The following is a 9,816-nucleotide window of genomic DNA, read 5'->3' on the forward strand; positions in this document are numbered from 1 at the left end:
TTTATTAAAGTATTGCACTCAATCTCAATTTTTCTGTCTCATATTTTTTTTTTTTGCTGAGTGCACTGCATTTCTCTTTTATATATTAATTATACAAGTAATACATGCTGACAATAAAAAATTTTAATAATCTGTAAGTAAAACAGACATGTGCAGTCTACTTTTACCCCTAATTATACTCTCCTCTCCAAAGGTAGTCACTTTTAATGTTTTAGTATGTGGTTTTTTTTTTTTGCAAATGGGTAGGCTCTGGGAATAGTACATATTTTTCTCTAAAAAGTTATATGCATTTTTGAACGAAGATCTGTGATGTGATGGGTAAATGATCCTTTTTAGTCATTCATTATATTTTCATGCCTGAGCATAATTTTTAATTGCTCAAAAACATGTTGAAGTGCTAGATTTTGTTTGTAAATAATATAACTTTTCAAATATGTAGTCAATTCCCCAACTTACAAATATGGAATGCTTCAAGAATTTGCATGTCATCCTTGTGCAGAAGCCATGCTAATCTTCTCTGTATCCTTACGGTCTTAGTATATATGCTGCCAAAGTGAGCACCCAAACTGAATTTTAACATGATCCTCAGGTGACTCATCTGCACATTAAAATTTACGAAGCATTGGGTAGACTACTTCAATTAATTCAGATGTTTTCTTCCCATTTTTCACCCTGCATTTTTTACTTACAATTCCCTCATTGCTAAATCAAGCCATGCAAGCCTACCTTTCTGCCAGCCTTTACAATTTTTCTATCCAATTATCCACTTTGGGTCATCTCCATTTTGCACGTAAATAATTCCAAAGCACATCTTTTTCTCTCTTGCTTTATCCTGCTATGCATTACTCTATCCAGCCTGGAAGGCATACCTAATAATTTGATTTATCATTCGTATCCATGACCTTAATATTAGGTCTCTTATGAGGCAGTCTATTGAAAATTCAGTTGGAGCTTCAAAGTGTGAAGAGTAGATGATTGTAGTGGAAATCTACTGGAAATCTCCGTGGGGAATCCTTTGCCTATTCTTATGTGTGTGGTAGAAAATATTGTTGATCTCTACTTAATCGTCTTCCCTGAAACAGGACTGCACATCCTCAACCATTCCCATGTTGGTTTCTTTCTGTTGGAAAAGAGTCCTCCCTTGCTCCATCCCTAAACCTTGTCTTCTAACTTACTTTGGCCAATATACTGTGAGCAGAAGTAACTTATTCCAGTACCAAGTCGAAACTTAAACAGTCATTTAAAAGACCTAGAATATGTCTTGTTCTTTATCCTCTATGTCAGGGGTGTCATGTCCCAAATAGCTGCTGCTTCTTCATCCTAGATCCTGGAATGGGAAGACATGAGGCAGAAAGAGAGCCACAGGCTACCTACAGCTGATATGAGGGAGAATGAGAAACAAACCTTTATTAATGTAAGCCATGGTTTGGAGTTCTTTCATCATCCAGCATGATGAAAAGTCAACTAATATAGTAGGTTTTGAGTGATGTTCACCCCAACAACAGGTCCAGGAGTGAACGTACAACCCAGTCTATGTCAGTCAAGTATTACATCTCTCTGGCTATAAATGATTGGCGTAGTAGTTTGAAAGTGTATGTACCCAGAAAAGTATGTTCTTAGAGTTAATCCATTCCTGTGGGTGTGGGCCCATTTTAATTGGGATCTTTAGACGAGGCTACTTCAGTTAAGGTGTGATCTACCTCATTCAGGATGAGATTTAATCTATTCCTGGAGTCCTTTATAAACAGAGTGAATACAGAGAGAGAGAGAGAGAGAGAGAGAGAGAAAGTCATGGAAGCAAGAAGCTGAAATCAATGAAATCTTGAAAAGAAGGGAGAGACCAGCAGATGATGCCATGTGCCTTGCCACGTGGCAGAGGATCCAAGATTCGCTGTCAGCAGGTCTTCAGGAAGAAAATATTGCCTTGATGATGCCTGGGTTTGGACATTTTCCTGAACTCTAATCATAAATGAATAAAATCCCATTGTTCAAGCTGAACCACTTCATGGTGATTTCTTTAAGCATCCTAGGAAACTAAAACAGTTTGGGAATGGAAATTAGAACCCAAATGAAGTCTGCAGGATTTACTATTAGAACTCCTATTGTTAATACTTAAAAGAGGCACTCAGTTTTACTCAGGGGTGCTCTAGTTTGGTAGCTGCCAGAATGTAATATATCAGAGATGGGATGGCTTTTAAAAAAGGGAAATTTAGTAAGTTGCTAGTTTATAGTTCTAAGGCCAAGAAAATGTCCCAATGAAAACAAGTCTATAGAAATGTCCAATCAAAGGCATCCAGGGAAAGATACCTTGGTTCAAGAATGCCAGTGAAGTTCACAGTTTCTTTCTCAAGTGGAAGGGCACATGGCAAACACAAGCAGAGTTTCTCTCTCAGCTGGAAGGGCACATGGTGAACATGGTGTCATCTGCTAGTTTTCTCCTCTGGCTTCTGGTTTCATGAAGCTCCCTGGGAGGCATTTTCCTTCTTCATCTCCAAAGGTCGCTGGCTCATGGACTGTCTGCTTTGTGGTGCTGCTCTCTCTGAATCTCCCATTCTCCAAAATGTTTCCTCTTTTATAGGACTCCAATAAACCAATCAAAACCCACCCAAATGGGTGGAGACATGTCATCACCTAATCCAGTTTAACAACCACTCTTGATTAAATCACATCTCCAGGGAGATGATCTGATTACAGTTTCAAACATGCAGTATTGAATAAGGATTATTCTACCTTTATGAAATGGGATTTAGATTAAAACATGGCTGTTCTAGGGGACATACATCCTTTCAAAAAAGTACAAAGGGTTACTAAAAGGATGTTTTATAAATCCAGAGGTTCTAGAAGCCACTATGAAGGAACAGTCTGTCTGAGGGTGAAGCTAATACAAAAAAATGTACAATCAAGAGATGGTCAGTGAGGACAAATTCCTGATGAGATGATGATTCAAAAGTCAGGTCTAAAATCTATCTGCAGCTTTTCATAATAATTAAGAAACCTGACCTCTGATATAAGAAGTGTGTGTGTGTGTGTAATAAAATTGGTACATGAAGTGCAAACTGACAAAACACAACCATGAGGAGGTATGGATAACATATCCTTTTTAAAAAAACAAAAATAAAAACTAAGTTTACTTTAATTAAACCATAACTTGGGAGACTGTAAAAGAAATTAATCAAAATAGTTTGTTTAGTTAATAGCAAATTCTGATGATCATAATCAATGTGATTATTGAAATTTATTTTTTTTTGATACTTTGAAATACTATAGAAGTATATATAGCAGGTGGGAAGGAAAAATAAATATATGTATTTTATTTATTGGATTGACTTATGCTTTTAAGCTTCTCCAGCTGCACAAAGATAAATAATTTAGGGGTGGAATATGGCATAGAAATGTTTCATGCCCAAAGTTGACCAATGAATGCCTCCTACATTTCAACTAAGACACTGAGAATGTGCATGTTCAATACTGAGGATTTTTTTATGAGCATATTTTAGCCCTAATAGTTATAGCAAACATATAGTAACCTCTTTAAAAATTCAAAAACAACTTCTGTTTTTTTTATAATTTCAAAACAAATACCCTACTTTCTATTAATGAATGGCCTTAGGACACTCTATGGATGGTTAGGCAAGAATATTTTTCTTTCAGTAATATATAGATAGTTAAAGTACAGTGTATGTACAAAGATGGAAAGATATTAAAATTTAAGTAGCTTTCTCAGTAAGTTGCCTTAATTTCCTCTTCTGATTCAATTAATTGTGGCCTAAATACTCCAATTTTATTCTCCAAGCATGCATATTCCCCCAACTACAAATAGTTTTGTCTCAATTAATGTAAAAATCACACATCCATTTTGATTAGAATACCAAGATATTGGGGGGAAAGTTTCTGAAACTTTAATAATTGGGATAATTGCCTCAACTTTCCACTTTGCTGGTGAATCTAGTCATAATTAACCATTAAATCACATCAGCAGTTCACTTTATTCCTGAACATAGAATTTAGAGAGGGAAAAAGAGAAATAGAGAGAGAGACTAGAAAATCTATTTAAATACACACATCATTCCATTATGGAACCATAGTAAATACATTTAAATGTTTTAATTTCTAGCACTCCACTGTTTATAATGAACTCTGCAGTGTTTGAAAATGAATTTTTTATCCTGAGATTTTGCTCTTTTTGTATTGCAAAGAGCATTCCTCTCAAATTTCTAGTAGATATAATGAAGCATATTTTAATATACCATCAAGCCAGAACTCTGAAGAGACAAACTGTCAAAAACATGTTATCTTTGTCACTACAATTACATTTTGATGAGTGCAAAATAATATGTAAGAAACTGTTTGTTAAACTCTGTTGATACCATAGTATTTTTCATACAGTTAAGTTATATACCATTCAGAAAAGTTTGCATAGTTTCATTTAGGGAGGGTGATGGAGATATACAATAAGAGGTGGGTTTGAAAAGAAAGATTCAGTCCAGAATATAAAGATTCTTAAAGGCCAAAGTTCTAACATTCAGGACTTAATATGGTACCTAATAGCAAAGTAACTAAAATCAGATTAAAGTAAAATAAGTTTAATCGCACAAGTCCAGATACATGTTCTCCACTTTACATATTTTATCCCAATTAATCTTTTCAATGGTTCTAAAGGCCGTTATTATTATAATCCCCATTTTATCAATATGGAAACTGAGGCTGAGAGAGCTTCAGGTCCCATAACAAGTGATAAGCCAAATTTATAGAGTCAGATATCAGTCCTTTAAATACATTGTAAATGACAAAACTTGAATTCGTTTTAGGATGTTCTGCACTCTATGCTTACAGGAGAAAGAGAGCCTTTTTGTCGGCTATTACAGGGGTGAAGATGGGGAAGGCAGTCTATTGCCTAGAGTTTCTGGAATTCTGAGGGACTAGATGGCTAAGTTTCAACTGAGACAGTTTCTGGGTTGGATTTATAGCTAGGGAGGTGTGAAGTCCTGGGAAAGGAAAAAGGACTGCCATCACCAGGGCTAGAGGACCCCTCCCACCACCGTGGCACCCAGAAATGGGAGCAGTCATCCAGAAGTCTCCCATTCTGACACAGACCTCACCGCTTTAACTTTGAACTCTGCTGTCACCATGTATAAGAAAGTTTGCCACTTCTAATCTGTTAGGTGCAATTGACCCATCTTTCAGTCACCATAATGCTTCCTACCCCTAGTGTCATCTCCAAAATCTCAGAGGTAACATTCCTCAGAATACTTGTCAAATGCTTTTTCTGCATCTGTGGAGATAATCATGTGAGTTTTGTCCATTAAATGAAATCTGGATGTTAAATCAATTTTGTGCCCCTGGGATAGATCCCACTTGGGCAAAGAGTATAATTATTTTTATATGTTGCTAAAACCTGTTAAGGATTTTTGTACTTATGTTTAGAATATTGATTTTCCTTTGATGTCTTTGTCTGGCTTAAGTGAAATATAATAATGCCTTTATAGAATGGGTTGGGAAGTATCCACTTGTCTATTTTCTGAAAGAATTTGTGAAAATTTGGTATTATTTCTTCTTCAAATATTTGAGAAAATTCACCAATGAAGCCATCTGGGCTTTGTTTTCTAGGAAAATTTTAAATTACTAAATTCAACTTATATAATGTTATATGGTTTTATTCAATTGATATATTTCTTCTTGAGACGGTTTCAACAATCTGAATCTTTCTAGAGATTTGCCCATTTCATACAAGCTGTCTAACTTGTTGAAATAAAGTTGTTCACAATACCCCCTTATCACATTTTAATATCTGTAGGAATGGTAATGATATTCTGTCTTTTACTCTTGATTTTTGTAATTTGTGTCTCCTCTTATTTTCTTGATTAATTTAGATAGGAACATGTCACCTGATTTTTTCAAAGAATCAAATTTGGTTTCAATGATTCTTTTCTATTTTATTTCATTCATTTCCTCTTGGTCTTTATCATTTCTTTTCTTCTCCTTGCTTTTGGTTTAGTTTGATTGTGTTTTTTCTAGTTTATTGAGGGATTTCATACCTTTGATCTCTTCTTCCATGAGCATTGAAAGCTTAAACGTTCCGCTATGAGAGTCATTTTCTTTTAATGAATTCAAGATTTTCTCTCTTTGACTATAATTTATTTATGTGGAGATCTCTTTGGTTACTGTACTTGAGGATCATTGAAATTCGTGGACCTATAGATTAATTGTTTTTAAAATCAAATTTAGGAAGTTTTTAGCCTTTGTTTTTTTTCAAACTTTTTTTTCTGCCTTTTCTCTCTCCTCTCCCTCTGAGATTCCCATTACACGTATGTGGTATGCTTGATATTTTTCTACATGTCTAAAGCTCTGTTCATTTTCCTTTAATCTTTTTCTCTCTGCTCTTTTAACGAAATAATTTCTATGGGCTTGTCTTCAAGTTTACTGATTCTTTCTTCTGTCATGTCACATCTTTTCTTGAGCTGTTATGGTTAAATTTTCCTTCAGTTATTGAGCTTTTCAGTCCAATTTCCATTTGGTTCTTTTTAAGGTTTTTAATATCCTTATTGAGAGTCAATATTCACTGAATGATTGTTATTGTATTTTCCTTTAATTATTCAAACGTGGCTTCAACTAGTTCTTTGAAATTTTTTTTGTATACAATACGGCAGGGTCACATTTCGTTCTTTTTCCATGTGAATACCCCATTGCTGCAGCACCATTTGTTGGCGTTTTGTTTGTTTTGAGAAGTGCATGAGCCACGTCTTTGAACATATTTAATAGCTTCTTTGAAGTCTTTAATAATTACAAAATTTGAGAACCCTCAGAGGCAGTTTCTATTGACTGCCTTTTTTCTAAATAAGGGTCACATTTCCTTGTTTTTTTTTCTCACATATCTCATATTTTTTTTTGCTCAATACTGAACATTTTTAGATAATATCTTGCAGCAATTCTGGATCCTGACATTTTCCACTTGAGAGTTGTTGCTGCTGGTTTGTTTAGTAACTCATTTGAACTAAATTTGTGAAATCTGTCTCTTCTACAATGTAGAGACACTGATACCTCTGCTTGTTTTTTTCTCCTTCCTTTTATTTTTAAGCCTGGCTTCCTAGATGTTGTCCCTGTGGTTACATAGCTTAGTGATCAGTCAAAGATTGGTCAGAGGTTACGCCCAAACACCTTGAACCAGTAAAGATTTCACCCTCTGCTGCTGTATATAAGGATGAACTCAGGAATATTTTCAAACTTCATGCAATATTAAGTCTAGCCTGACTTTTACTTTCTGCTGGCCTTTCCTGTATCTCCTTTGTGTGTGTGTGCAGGCTCTATTATCCAGTAATGTGTGCGTTTGGCTGTATATCCACATAGCCTCTTGTTAACCTGGGGCGTGCAAGGAGCTTATCAAGTCCCTTATTACTGTCTTGTCCCTCAGAACTCCTTTTTAATTCTCTGGCTAAGTCCATTGCTTGCCCCAAATAGGACCACAACCTCAGGCTAGAGGAAGCACTTACTTTCCCCATTTCCTTGTCACTAAGATTGTCCCTTTAACTGACAACTCTCCAGATTAAGTGAATCCCTTCCAAGAGCAGTGGCAAAGCTGGGGTTTTTATAGCCTCTTTTGCCACACCCTCTCATACACACCACCCTGGGGAGTGTGTGTGAGAGGGTGGGGCTGATAGGCACAGTTCCCAGAATGAAAACCATACTTAAAATCATGTTTAATAAAATCGTGACACAACTAATCAAGTTTGGATACTACTTCCTTACCTCAAAATTGACTTCTCTGGGCCTCTGACAGCAAAGGTACATATTGAGTTCCTCTGTATCTCTAAGACTGGGCACTTCTGAGACTGGGTCAGCTACTCTCTGTCCATGATTGAGTGTGAAACATAATATGATTGAAGTTTTAAATCAGGGAACGGTGGGTACCATTGTTTCCAGGGGCAACCTGAAAACAAGCAGATTGCTCATTGGCTAGGCTGATACCACCTGTCTCATTGGCCTTAATTTCAGTTGATCCTTTGCTCAATGTTGTCAGACAATCCTAAGGGAGGCAAAAGTAATGATACTTCAGTGTAATAAATCTTGCCTGGGAAGCTTAAATGGTAGACAGGTAAAAATACTTACCCCAAAATTCCTCACAATATTGGATATTTCTACCTTAATGTTGTCTAGTGCACACACTATAATTGTGTCTTTTTAATAACTTCGATTGGTCTGCTTTTGGTTTGAAAATAGGTCTGCCTATCCAAAAGAGAAAAAAAAAAAGTCTATTTTGTAATTCACTCAGCAAGCATCATTGCTCCATTAGCCAAGCACTTACCCTCCAGGGAAAGATAAATAAGAATATATTCCAAGTGTTATGTAGGACTGGGGATATGCATCCATAGATGCATCAGCATTATAGATCTAGGAACTATGGTTGTCCCCAATGTGTTTTTTCTTCACATACTGTTTAAAATTTCACAACTTTGTCTGTTTCTTGTTTGGACCAAGCAAGAAGGACACTAATATATTTATCCAGCACAGGCCAGTTTGAATGAAGGATTCAGTCATGTGGGAAAGTATATATACACACTAGTAATTCACTTAAAATATTTTATTCTCCTCCAACTGAAGTGCTTTCCCAAATATCCATTCAATTTAGTCTTCAATTTCCACAGCTTTCTCTACTGTTTGATACTAAGGCCACTGGTGCTGATCAAACAAGTAACAGCCACCCACTTTTTCTTCATCCAGTTAAGTGGCTATGCATTTCCATTTCTCACATCTTAGGATGTAATTAACTAAACATTTTAAGCTAGCAGTTTTAAATTTTATAGGATGAAAGCCTGAAGGTGGTTCAGACTTGTAGAGGAAAAAAAAATCAAATGAACAAGAATGATGTTTACAAATCTCTGAAACAAGGCTTGTCAGCTAGCTGAATGAAGTTGCTAACACGTACCAGTTTGGACTGAATGGTTTCTACCTGTTTGTAATAACTCGGATTTGTCTTCTATTAAAATGTCACATGGATAAAGGAATACATTCTATAGCTGTGACAGGATTATCATTGCTGAGAAACTCTGATACAGTAGATTCGTATGTCAGAGACATCTGCTTCACTGTCGTTCAGAATAATCCAAATATTCTTTTTCATGATCAGGAAGACTAACAATGAGACACAGATAAAAGCCTATGACACTGACATCTTATCCCCCAAGTTTGTTGTTAAATGAGATGGCTGGTACCAAGAGTCTCTAATATTTTTCTGAGTGGACAACTCAAGATGAGACCACTGTTCTTGTCTCAATGTGCTTATTTCACAGGTTCAGTGTCAGACCAGTATTAGTAGAAATCTTCAGCTGGAACTATACTAATAATCCAGGATTTTTTTAAAGCACAAGAGAAAAGAGAGAAATAGAAAGATGGGGATGTTGGATAGTCAATAGAAATCAGCAGAGAATGACCCAAGTTTTCCTAAGAAAATAATATGAGATGACATTTAACTGGGAACCTGTTTGTTGCTGATAAATGTCATAGGGAACTGTATCCGAATCCTATAGCTTCATTCCTCGTTCACTTATCCATTAATTTTCTCATTCTATAAATATATGCTAGGCACTGGAATTAACACTCGCAATATAAAAATAAGCAAGCCTTGGGCTGTGTCTTCAAGTAGATTGTGTTTCTGTTTGCAGTGTATGTGCTGATAAGACCATGTGGGAAATGTCATAGTGAAGATGGGTTTAAGAAACAGCAATGGTCAAGAAAGGGAAAGATGAACAGCGTTCATATGGTCTGAAGATAAATCACAGGAGGAGAAATTTGAGTTACATTTCAAATTTCATTCAAGTAGAC

The 9,816-nt window shown here is 35.8% G+C and overlaps 1 non-coding gene across 1 annotated transcript; it reads right to left on the reverse strand.

Moving 5' to 3' along the window:
- Positions 1 to 454: 454 nt before the first annotated feature.
- On the reverse strand, positions 455 to 561 carry LOC143660429 (U6 spliceosomal RNA). The gene has a single exon (XR_013164034.1). It is a non-coding gene; the product is annotated as a U6 spliceosomal RNA (small nuclear RNA).
- Between the last annotated feature and the right edge of the window lie 9,255 nt (positions 562 to 9,816).

The sequence above is a fragment of the Tamandua tetradactyla genome, chromosome 16 (genome assembly GCF_023851605.1).
Source record: "Tamandua tetradactyla isolate mTamTet1 chromosome 16, mTamTet1.pri, whole genome shotgun sequence".
Classification (NCBI taxonomy): domain Eukaryota; kingdom Metazoa; phylum Chordata; class Mammalia; order Pilosa; family Myrmecophagidae; genus Tamandua; species Tamandua tetradactyla.